This window comes from Peromyscus californicus, unplaced genomic scaffold, assembly GCF_007827085.1.
Source record: "Peromyscus californicus insignis strain IS unplaced genomic scaffold, ASM782708v3 Scaffold_7__1_contigs__length_154581171, whole genome shotgun sequence".
Lineage (NCBI taxonomy): Eukaryota > Metazoa > Chordata > Mammalia > Rodentia > Cricetidae > Peromyscus > Peromyscus californicus.
In genome coordinates, this window is record NW_026294595.1 from 139,634,742 (window position 1) to 139,646,856 (window position 12,115).

Sequence of the window (12,115 nt, forward strand, 5' to 3'; positions counted from 1 at the left end):
TCTTGATCTGTAACCCTGGCTGGCCTGGAACTCACTATTTAACCCAGGCACGGGTGTGACCTGGTGGGATAGGAGAAGGTGCCGCTCCTCACCCTGACTCCGGGGACTGGCAGGCTCAGCCTCCCCTTTCGGGTGTGTGGGTTTCCTCTTTCCTTCACGGTGTGTTGCGGTCTCACCCTTCGGTCATGCTGGTCGAGTGGTGCCCAGGGAGGGCTTTGGCAATATCCCGAGTGTCACAGCTCTGCCTTTGCCCATGGCTTTGAGGAAGTTGGAGGCCTCCTGGAATTCAAAGGAAATCCTTTGTGCATGGCCATCCCAGCCATGTCACTAACACCAGCCTAGCCCTTTAGTCAAGTGCTCTCTGTCCACACAGACCTGGTTCAAGGCTTTTTCTTGAGCATGTCAGCCAGTTTTTCTGGGAATGGGCCAGAGGGAACATATTTTAGGGTTTGCTCAGCGCTACCGCTGCAGCATGTACAGACATGACCAACGCCTAAGTGGATGGGGGCACATTGTTCCAGAGCAGCAGTTCTCAACCTGTGGGTCTTGACCCCTTTGACGGATGAACAACCCTTTCACAGGGGTTGCTTAAGATGATTGAAAACACAGATATTTAATTATGATTCATAACAGCAGCAAAATTACAGTTATGAAGTAGCAATGAATATAATTTTATGGTGGCGGGGGGTCACCACAACATGAGGAACTGTATTAAAGAGTCATAGCATTGGGAAGGTTGAGAACCACTGTTCTAGAGGAAATAGCAAATCTGATCCTGAACCTCAGTCTCCACATCTACAAAATGGGGGTGATTAAGTGGCATTGAGGGCTATTATGATAAAGTATACAAAGTGCTAAAACTAGCAATGCAGACCAAAGACTCAATAAATAGAGCTGATAATCAGTATTAACTATTTCAGACTGCCCTGGAAATGTGAATTCACACAACACAGCTTTAATGTGGTCTGCTATAGGATAGGCATCATCGCTCCCAAGGTGGTTAGGAGTTAGTTCAAGCCAGTCTGATCCAGAGCGCGTGCTCACACTGTCCACCTTCTCTCCTTTTTGTTCTCTTGGTGTTGATGGGTGGTGTTGCTCATGCCAGGCAAGCCCTCGTCCCCTGAGTTACGCCTCCAGCCTTCTCACAAGTACATTTTACTCTTGATTAGGACGGGTAGTGTAGTCACGGCGAGTGTGCAGAGGCTGCGGGATGACAACTTGTTGAGTCCTTTCTCCACTTCCAACACACGGTCCCAGGGATTGAACTCAGGACATCAAGGCAGCAAGTGTCTTTACCCACTGAGCCACCTCACTGGCCTCCCCAGCCCTCTTTCTACTTTCTACTTTGAGACAGGGTCTTCCTAAGTTTTCCAGGCCGACCTTGCACGCATGCTGTAATCCAGCCAGGCTGTGAGATTGTGCGCCTCCTGCCTCTGCCTTTTGAGTAGGTAGGATGACTGGGGAGTGCCACCGTGCCCATCTTACTGCCTCTCCGTTAAACAGATTGAGCAGCTGAGGTACAAGGTGAGGGGTGGAGATCTGGTCCAAGCAGATAAACACAAGCTCCATTGGCCATGGGATGCCAAGCTGGATTTCTGCCCAAGATGTTAGCATGTACGGTCTTCGCCTGACGCTCGCCTCATCATCTCCAGCTGTGTTTTCTTTGGATCGTAGCCCAGCTTGGGGAAGCTGAATCAGCCATCTCCCCTCCTGCCCACCCCCACCCCAGTGCCCACCCAAGTTGCTCCTCAGGAAATAACCCCATCCCCAGCACCCCATCCAGAGAACTGCAATTCATGTGCCTGTGTGGGTCATCACAGGCTGGCCTGGGAGCACAAGACAGGAGACCCAGGGTGGCGAACCCAGGAAAGGGCAGCCTCCTGACCTCAAAGACCATGATTTACATCTGTTTCCAGAATGCAGTTGGACAAAACAGTCCCCATGGAGCCTGGATGTTTACCAAATAGGGAAAAGGGAAACACAGGGCTAGGGCTTTCTGAGTTCAGCCGGGAAGAAGTGTTGACTGAATCTCTGCGGCTATTAACGCTTGAAGACAGAGTGTTGTGTTCCTCTTTTCTCTCCCATTTCCTCCTTGAAAACCAGTTCCTTTTTCTGGGGGAATGAGCCATCTGCCTGGTCCTAGGGGCCTTTCCAGGTTTGAAACTGGAGGGTTTGAAAGTTTCTTTCAAGGTGCTATTTCCTATTCAGATCCTGCTTAGAGTCATTCTCCCTGATGACCTGGGCCCCTCTGTCTTGACCCTGGTGTTGGCCTTGAGCGGCCCCTCACTTCCTTATTTCGGTCATTAATTTTACTGTTTCCTTATGGTGGTGCTGGGCCTTGTCTGTACTAGGCAAAAACTCTACACAGAGCTTTTATCCCCAGCTCTCTGCCTTATTTAAATATTTGTTTATTTAGTGGGTATGAGTGTTTTCCCAGCATGTATATATGTACACCACTTGCTAGACTGGTATCCAAAGATCAGAAAAGGGCAATGAATTCCCTGGAACTAGAATTACACACAGTTGTGAGCTGTCTTGTGGGTGCTGGGAATTGAACCCAGGTCCTCTGTGAGAGCAGCGGATGCTCTTAACCACTGAGCCATCTCTCCAACACCTTATTTATTTATTTTTGAGACAAGATCTCTCTATGTAGGCCTGGTTATCCTGAAACTTGTTGTGTAGACCAGGCTGGCTTCATATTCACAGAGATCTGCCTCCTAACTACTGAGATTAAAGGGTGTGGGCCACCATGCCACTTGACCCTTCGTGTGTGTGTGTGTGTGTGTGTGTGTGTGTGTGTGTGTGTGTGTGTGTGTGTGTGAAAAAGAGACACAGAGAGAGGGAGAGAGTGTGTGTGTGTGTGTGTGTGTGTGAAAAGAGTGTGGAAGGGAGGAATCAACTTCAGGTTTCCTGTATCAGGTGCCTCAACCTTGCTTTTTTGTTTGTCTCCTTCTGAGACAAGGTCTCTCACTTAACCAGGATCTCACTAAGTGACTGTCTAGACATCAAGCAAGCTTCGAGATTTCTGTAGTCTCCATTTCCCAGCATTAACATGTCTTGCTGCCATGCCCGCCCAGCATTTTCAAAGGTGTTCTGGGGTGCAGCCTGAGGTCTTCAGGGGGTGAGCCATCTTCCAGCCCGCCTCCCCCACTCCTTCCTTTCCCATTTCTGGGCCTCTTTCCTGGGCCTGATGCTGACTCACCCGAGCCTCCGCCCTCCCTGGTCCTGGGTCTTTTGACTCTCTGGGATTCGTTACACCCCGCACGGACTTTCTAGCCTTAAACCCTTGGGAGAAGAGGTGGGGTATCTGTAGCAGGGCAGTTTTGGTGTCTGGTGATAAAATAGCTAAGCAACTGGAGGAAGGGGCAGCAGAGGGAGGGACTTTCTCTTTAGTTGGACTGCCATCGCCAGCCTAAGCTTCTTGTCTCTTTTTCAGGGCCTTCCTGAAGGTTATAAAACAAAACAAAAAACCACTCAACACATTCCAACTACTGAAGACTTCCAGGATGTACTAATCTCAACATCTCTGGGGCCAGACAACATGGGCTTTGATCTAACAAGGACCACCAACTCACAGCTTCCAGCCCTCCTCCTCTCTAGATCTAAGTTGTCAACCCCACGTGACTGGTACCCAACTCTGCTCCCCCTCCATCTTCTCCATCTCAGATCATGACACCCTCCTTTATCCAAGTTGGAGTCCGTCATCCTCACCCACATCAGCAAATCCTGGTGTTTCCAAAAGATGTTCCATACTATACCCGTCTCTGTCAGCACCAGCATCAAGCCACCTTCATAGTCTACCTGGACTTCACGCTCTTCCCTAAAGGTCTAGACTCTCTGTAGCAACTAAAGTTCCTTTCAGAGAGTGGAAGAGATGAGAATTATAGTGGCAAATGCCTACAGTCCCAGGGGAGCGGAGACAAGAGGATCAGAGTTCAAGGTCATCCTTGGTTACATGGTGACTTTGGAGTCAACCTGGGCTTTTTCAATCGCTGTCTCTAAAAATTAAAACAGAAGAAATAAATAAAGCGGAAGAGAGAGAAAGAGGAAAATAAGGGTGCTAGGCATGGGAGCACCTGCCTATAATCCTAGTGTATGGAAGGCTGAGACAGGAGAATCAAAATTCAAAGCCAGTGTGCCTCAAAAAAAGGGGGGTGGTGGTTTCCTACCCTTTCCAAATCCTCTATTGGTCCCCTGTTACACACACATGACTAAACCAACGTCCTGACTCCCCCCACACACGAAGGGTCTTAGTTCTTGATTACCTCCTCCTGGAATTCCATCAATCTGCCGCTATTTGGGCTTGATAACCTCAGGCTTCTCGTGACTTTTCCCTGCCATTCAGAGCTCTGTGAGAGAGTCCCTTCCCAGACACCAATTGTCATTGTGTTGACTTAGTTTTTTTTTTTTTGCCCGCCCCCCTTTTGAGACAGTCCCATTAAGGCCGGGCTGACCTTGAATTCATTATGTAGCTGAAGATGACTTTGAACTTCCCTCCTCCTGTCCCCACCCTCCTGACTGCTAGGGTCACTGGTGTGGGCCACCACACCCAGTTCTTTTTTGGGTTCTTCACTGCCTATGTCTTCCAATACACTCTAGTTTTTTTTTTTTTTTTTTTTTTTTTTGGTTTTTCGAGACAGGGTTTCTCTGTGTGGCTTTGCGCCTCTCCTGGAACTCACTTGGTAGCCCAGGTTGGCCTCGAACTCACAGAGATCCGCCGGCCTCTGCCTCCCGAGTGCTGGGATTAAAGGCGTGCGCCACCACCGCCCGGCTTTTCCAATACACTCTAAACTCGACCTCAGGGCAGGCAGGACTGATACCCATGTTTACACTAACTCCATAAACACTTGCTGAATCCAAGGATGGGTGGATGTTAACCATCAGCGACCCCTCACAGGGAGGAGAGTCAGTGGCTGGCTGTGTGGGCCTTGGCCTACTTTCCTGCTGAGACTCTAAGCTCTTTTTGCTTCCTGCTGGCACCATCCATCTCCTTGGATTTCTCCAGGGTTATGTGGAGCTGGTCTGCAGCCAGGAATGTCATACTTTCCTAATCTCCTCTGAGGCCCACAGATCCCTATGGTCATGGGAGGTGTCCCCTTGGGATCTCAGTTGGCTGCACACAAATCTGGACTTCTTGATCCAACCCACTCCCATCCCTTTCCACACATTAAGCTGCCCTGGAACAGTGTGTCTGCCTTCTTTGTGAGGGAGGTAATTGTCTTCTACTCAAAACTCAAATGTTTTCTGGTGTGGGAGAGGCTGCTGGCCATGTTGAGCTTGCTTGCAATCTCCTAGGGCAGAACTTCAGGCCTGAGCTTAGACCAATTTAGTTCCCAAACAACTTGTATTATAGCAGGTTTTCTTTCTTTCTTTATAAAGTTTTGTTATTTATGTGTGTGTGTGTGTGTATATATATATATGTGTGTGTGTGTGTGTGTGTGTGTGTGTGTGTGTGTGTGTGTATGCTCATGTGAGTGCAGTGCCTGTGGAGGCCAGAAGAGGGCAACAGATACCACAGAGCTAGAGTTACAGGTAGTTGAGCTGAATGAGCAGTACATGCTCTTAACCATTGAGCCATCTTTCTAGACCCAACAGCAGTTTCTCTCCTCTCTCTCTTTTCCTCTCTTCCTTTCTCCCTTCCTTCCTTTGATTTCAAAAGAAACAGCCAATTTAAAACATTACTTATTATCATTATGTGTGTGCCATGCGTATGGGGGCATGGGTGTGCTGTGTCATGTATGTGAAGGCCAGAGAACAACTCTGAGGAGTGTAGTCTCTTCTTCCATCTTTGTGTGGATTCCAGGGATTGAACTCACGTCATCAGTACAACAAACACTTTTACCTGCCATCTCAGTGGTTTTTAAAATAGGTAGATTTTAATTAAATTAGGTGTGGTGGCTCATACTTGTAATCCCAGCATTTGGGAACTTGAGTCCAAAGGATTGCCGTGAGTTCCAGGACAGCCTGGCCTACACAATGAGACTTTGTCTCAGAAAGAACCAGGGGCTGCAGATGTAGCTCAGCTGTTAGCAGTGCAGTGCTTGCCGGGCATGCACAGAGCCATAGATTTCACTCTCAGTGGCTTATGAACCAGGTATAGTGGCACACTGGAGATGGTGGCACACACTTGTCCCAGCACACTGCAGATGGTCGTGGCACACACTTGTCCCAGCACACTGCAGATGGTCGTGGCACACACTTGTCCCAGCACACTGCAGATGGTGACAGGAAGATCAGAAGTTCAAAGTCCCCTTGGTTACATAGTGATTTTGAGGCCAGGCTGGGATTCATGACACTTTGTCTCAACAAAACAAAACAAACAACAATAACAACAACAACAAAACAACCCGGCCAAAACCAAACATAAACAAGGAAAGAAGGAAGGGAGGAGGGCTGATACAGTTTTTGTCCAAACCAAGACCAAGATCCTGTCTTGACTGGGTTAGAACAGAGGTAGGCATTTGTTGGAGAGGGTCTTAAATGACTCAGCTGGCCACGAACTCAACTTGTCGTCAAGGATGTCCTTGAGAATCTGATTCTCCTGCCTCCACCACTGGAGTGATTACAGACCTTCAACTGACTGGAACTCTAAGGGTTGGCAGGATGTAAACAGTGCGGCTGCTTTCAGGGGTCAGCTCTGCAGTTTCCTGAAGTTAAGGTGTATTTAGTAAACAGACACGTTTACTCCTAAGCCTTACTCACCAGCAAAGGGAAATGTGTGCTCAAACACTTGTGTGTAGATGTTCATAGCATTCATTACCCCAAAGTGGGGAAGCTGGGTGCGGTGGTGCATGCACTTGGGAGACAGAGGTAGAAGGACTTAATGCTGGCCTGGTCTACCTGGGGCATTCAAGGGCAGCCAGGGCTACACAGAAAGATCCTGTCCCAGAGAAAGAGGGGGGAGGGGAAAGGAACTGAAAAACAAGGCAATTGTCTTAGGGTTTCTATTGCTGACCAAAAAGCATGTGTGTAGGAAAGGGTTTATTTGGCTTGCCCTTCCATATCATTGTTCATCATCAAAGGAAGTCAGAACAGGAATTCAAACAGGAGGCAGGAGCTGATGCAGAGGCCATGGAGGGGGTACTGCTAACTGGCTTGCTCAGCCTGCTTTCTATGGAATCCAGGACCACCAGCCCAGAGGTGGCACCCCTCACAGTAGGCTGGGCCCTCCCCCACTAATCACAAATTAAGAAAATGCCCTATAGGATCTCATAGGCTTCCTTCTCTCTGATGACTCTAGCTTGTATCAAGTTGACAAAAAAAAAAAAAAAATAGCTGGTACAGTAGTATACTCCTGGTATTTAGGAGGCTGAGGCAGGAGGATCAGAAAATCAAAGTCAGCTGGCTGTGGTGGTACTCAATCTTTAATCTGAGCACTCAGGAGGCAGAGACAAAGAGTTCTGTAAGAGGCCAGCTTAGTGTAAACACAGTGAGTTTCAGGCCAGCCAGAGCAATATAGTGAGATCCTTGCTGTGAATATTGCTCTGTATAAATAAAACACTGATTGACCAGTAGCCAGGCAGGAAGTATAGGCAGGACAAGCAGAGAAGAGAATTCTGGAAACAGGAAGGCTGAGTCAGTAGACACTGCCAGCTGCTGCCATGAGTACCAACTTGTAAGATACTGGTAAGCCACGAGCCATGTGGCAAGGTATAGATTTATAGAGCTGGGTTAACTTAAGATGTAAGAACTGGATAGCTAGAAGCCTGAGCCATTAGGCCAAACAGTTTAAATAATATAAGAGTCTGTGTGTTTATTTTATAAGTGGGCTGTGGGACTGTTGGGACTTGGCGGGGGTTGGAGAGAAACTCTCCAACTACAGATCCTGTCTCAAGAAACAACAAAAGAACAAAAAACAGAGGACTGGGGAGATGGCTCAGTGGATAAAATGCTTGCTTCCTAAGCGAAGAGGACCAGACTTCAGAAGTTTGGATCCCCAGAACCCATGTAAAAGTTTAGTGGACATAGCAACCGCCTATCCTCCCAGTGCTTGGCGAGTGCAGGCTGAGACAGGGGATCCTCAGGGCCAGCTGGCTTGCTAGACTGGCTGAATCAGTCAAATCAGTCAGCTCCAGTTCAGCAAGAGACCCTGCCTCAGGAATCAAATGACACCCAATGTCAACCTCTGATTTCCACATTCACACACAGATGTGCATCCATACACTCGTGAATATGCAGACAAACACATACACCCAAAGAGAGAGAGAGAGTGAAGGGAGGGAGGGAGGGAGGGAGAGAGAGAGAGAGAGAGAGATCGAGAACTAGAGCTAGCAACAAAGGAGTACCTTTATATAGTGTTGGGAGCACGGAGGAAGGTCTTGCACACAGAAACCAGGAATGTTAAGTAGGCAGGATTGTCTTTCCAATGGGAAAGATGTAAAACCTGTTCTTCCATCCAGAAATCTGGGAATTGGAAGTGATTAATAGCCTGGTGGTCTGTGTTCTCTGTTGGGCCAGGCCATATCAAGCTCCTACAACCCTGACCGGAGATGGCTAGTAATCTAAATGACCCTTACAGCCATGGGCTCCCCAAGCTCCCACAACCAGGACAAGAGACACCCAGTAGTCTAAGTGACCCTTATGTTATCTGTATAGCCAGGGGCTCCCCCAAACTCCCACAATCAGGACCAGAGGTGGCTAACAGCCCAGATGACCTCTATGCTATTTATATGACAGAGACCAGACCTTCCTTAGGCCCTTAAGCTAGTACAGGTAGCCTATCTCTAGAACCCATCTTTTTGGAAGAAATGACATGTACCCTGAGTCGAGTTTTAATATAATTGTTCTTCCTTCTGCACTGGAATTGCATTATACCAGGAAATTTTTTTCCAAATTATACTGTGTTTAAATTTGTTGGGAATAAGCTGCCTGGCATCAGACTCTCTAGAAGGTTTGATCCAGGCGTGTCCCCAAAATAAAATAATCTTAAAAGAAAAAAAAAAGATGGGTTTGGGGATTAGCTCAGTGGTAGAGCGCTTGCCTAGCAAGTGCATGGCCCTGGGTTCGGTCCTCAGCTCTGAAAAAAAAAAAGACAAAATAACAACAACAACAACAAAAAGACAGCTCAGGGACTGGGGATTTACTCTGTGGCAGAATGCTTGTCCAGCAAGCATGAAGCCTTGAGTTTAGCCCTCAGCTCCAGGAGCAGGTGTGCAAACGCAGGCTGAACAGGCATGGAGAACCAGGCAGCGAGCTTGCAGCATCTGCCATGGCTTCCCTCGTAGTGGAATATAACCTGCAATCCAAACGACCCTTTCCCCCCCAGACTGCTTTCGGCCATGCTGTTTAACACAGCAGAAAAGCAAACAGGGGAAGGAACGAGCCTGGGTGTCTGTCAAAGGAGGAATAGAGAAAATATGCAGCTCACAGTAGACTTTTATTGATTTATTTTTAGCCATAAAGAAGTTATGGCGTCTGCAGGAAAGTGGATACACCTGGAGATACCGAGCAAAGAGACAGATATTGTGTTTTCTCTTACTTATATGGAGGGCAAGCCTCTGATCCTTGCTCTTGAGAACAGAGGTAGTAAGCTAGAAGCTGGCCTGGTCTAGATTGTATACAGCTACATGAAATCGTGTTTGTGTATGTGACATGGAAGTAAGGCCTACAAGATGGCTAATGAATGTAATGGGGGAAAAGGGAAAAAGAAAGCAGAATTGAAGCCAGGTGGTGGTGATGTACCTTTGATCCCAGCACTTGGGAGGCAAGAGGCAGGTGGATCTCTGAGTTTGAGGCCAGCCTGGTTCAGCATGAGTTCCAGGACAGCCAGAGCTACATAGAGAAACTCTGTCTCAAAGGGGGTGGAGGAGTAGAATTGAAACTGTCTCCAAGGACAAAGGGGACTTAAGGGAAGGATCCAGTTGAGACAAGGAAACACGGAGGATGTGCTCAATGCACTTCACTTGTACCAATAAACAAACAAACAAACAAACAAACAAATAAAAAACCCTAGGGGCCTGGGACGATCACTCAGTTGGTAAAGTTCTGCCCTTGAAAGTGTAAGTTTGATCCCTAGAATGAATCTGTAATCCCAGCATCCGGAAGGCAGAGACAGGTGGAGCCCTGAGGCTCACTGCTACCCAGCCCAACCTAAATGTTAAGCTGCAGGCCAGTGAGGGAACCTGTGGCAAAAAGAAAAAACAAGACAAAACAACAGGACAGCACCTGAGGAATGCGGACACGGAGGCTGTGCTCTGGCCTCCACACACACACGTGTGCACACACAGAAAACTGAGTTGTGATGGTCGTATGATGCTAATTTGCTGAAAGCATTGGAGTGCATGTTTGCAACATAAATACACAGGCGTGTTTAACACAAGGGAGTCTCAGTGTAAGTCAGGCTCGTTTAAAGGGCAGCTAAAAAACATTTAAAAAAGTGTTTCCAGCTAACGTCAAGCCCTCTGGTTTTAGAACTTAAGTGTCCTAGGAATCCTTCAGCTAGGAACGCTCAGCCGGTGGCCTCCTCTCCCTCTTCTCTAGCACACAGTTTTCAGTGATCTCAGAGTTCAGGGGCTGCTAGCTGTTCTGGGTCTCCTCTTTTGGAGAAGTTTGGAGTTTAAATCCGCAGACTCAGCCCCTCTCGGTGTAAATATGTTGGCTTTTGATTGAAGTAGAAAAACGGGCACTGGAAGGGATACAGTGGAAGGTGGAGGGTTGCCACTGGTGTCCTCCAGGTATGCTGAGAGGCTAACCTGCAACCTTATTACAAATCCAGGCCCTGGTAAGGCCTGCACCTCTCCCTTTCCTCTTCTGTGCTGAGACTGGCCTGTTCTCCAAGCTTACCATCCCCTGCCATACCTCTCAGCCATGGTACAGGCTGTCCCCTTTCCTTGGCTACCTGGAGACTTCTCCACTGTCACCTCCTTTTAAGGCTCCTTGGCACACTCCCTGGCCTGGTATCCCCTTGCAGCCTTATCTTCCTGCACAGAGGGATTGTTTATGCGTCTGCTTCCCCCACGGCTCTCTGGGGGCTCCCTGCACACAAAGCCTGACTTATTTATTGCTTGTTCCCAAGGCCCTAGTACAAACCTCAACACGTACCCTGCCTAGCCCAATGAAGAAACGAAGGGACCCTCCCACCACATCACACAGGGGCAGGAAGACCCAGGGAGACACTCCTGTCCCTGGTCTATTCTTGGCTGAAAGGACTTCTCTTATGTGATCCCAGAATGGCCAGAGAGCCACTCCCTTTAGAACCTCACCCAGGGCAGGAGCCCGCCCTCCACTTGCTTTGGAAACTGCCTTAGTGTAATTGAAACCACGGAACAGGGGCCCGAGCAGCTGCAGGCAGCCCAGAGTAGGATCCTGCTGGAGCCTCCCTGCCACTGCTGCCAGGACCTGGGAGGCAGGACGAAGTCTTGTTCCCTCTCAGGGATTCTTGCTGCAGGGAGAGGGAACAAGATTAAAATGCATGGGAGCCTGAGCACAGCTCTCTTTATACAAGCTGATATTTATTTTTAGTATTCTCTCGTATGATGTGTGAGCCCATGTACAAGGTGAGAGGACCACTCTGTCGGGTCAGCTCTTTCCTTCCACATTTTCCATGGGTTCTGGGAATTGAACTCAGGTCCTCAGGCTTGTGTAACAAGACTTTTACCATCTCACCTACTGTGTGTGTGTGTGTGTGTGTGTGTGTGTGTGTTTAAGGCCAACTTGGTTTACATAATGAGTTCCAGGACTGCCAGGGGCTATGTAGAGAGACCCTGTCTCATAAAACCAAAAAGAAAAAAGAAAACCTCTATGAAAGGGGCTAAATCGGCAGTTAAAATCACTTGCTGCTCTTCCAGAGGGCCCAGGTTCAAGTCCCAGTACTCCAGTTCCTCTTCTGGTCACCTGCTGGGATTACAGATGTCACTTTTTATTTTTATAATGTCTCACTGTGTAGCCCTGGCCAGCCTGGAACTCAAGGAGATTTGCTTGGCTTTGCCTCCAAATGTTGGGATTAAAGGTACCAACTCACCAGGATGTAGCAGGTTTTCTCTTTGGGCCACCAACCAGCTCCCAAATATTGACGTGGAGACTTATTAGTTAAGAATGCTCAGTCTTAGTTTAGGCTTGTCCCACTAGCTCTTATAACCTATTTTAACCCATTTCTCTTCATCTACGCTTTACTTTG

General features: G+C 48.1%; 1 long non-coding RNA gene across 1 annotated transcript in view; it reads right to left on the reverse strand.

Annotated features, from left to right (window-relative positions):
- The window catches only part of LOC128102463 (uncharacterized), a 16,387-nt gene continuing 4,272 nt past the window's right edge, over positions 1 to 12,115 (reverse strand). The window contains exon 2 of the long non-coding RNA XR_008215415.1: positions 1 to 279. This is a non-coding gene — a long non-coding RNA (uncharacterized LOC128102463). The remainder of the gene's footprint in view (positions 280 to 12,115) is intronic.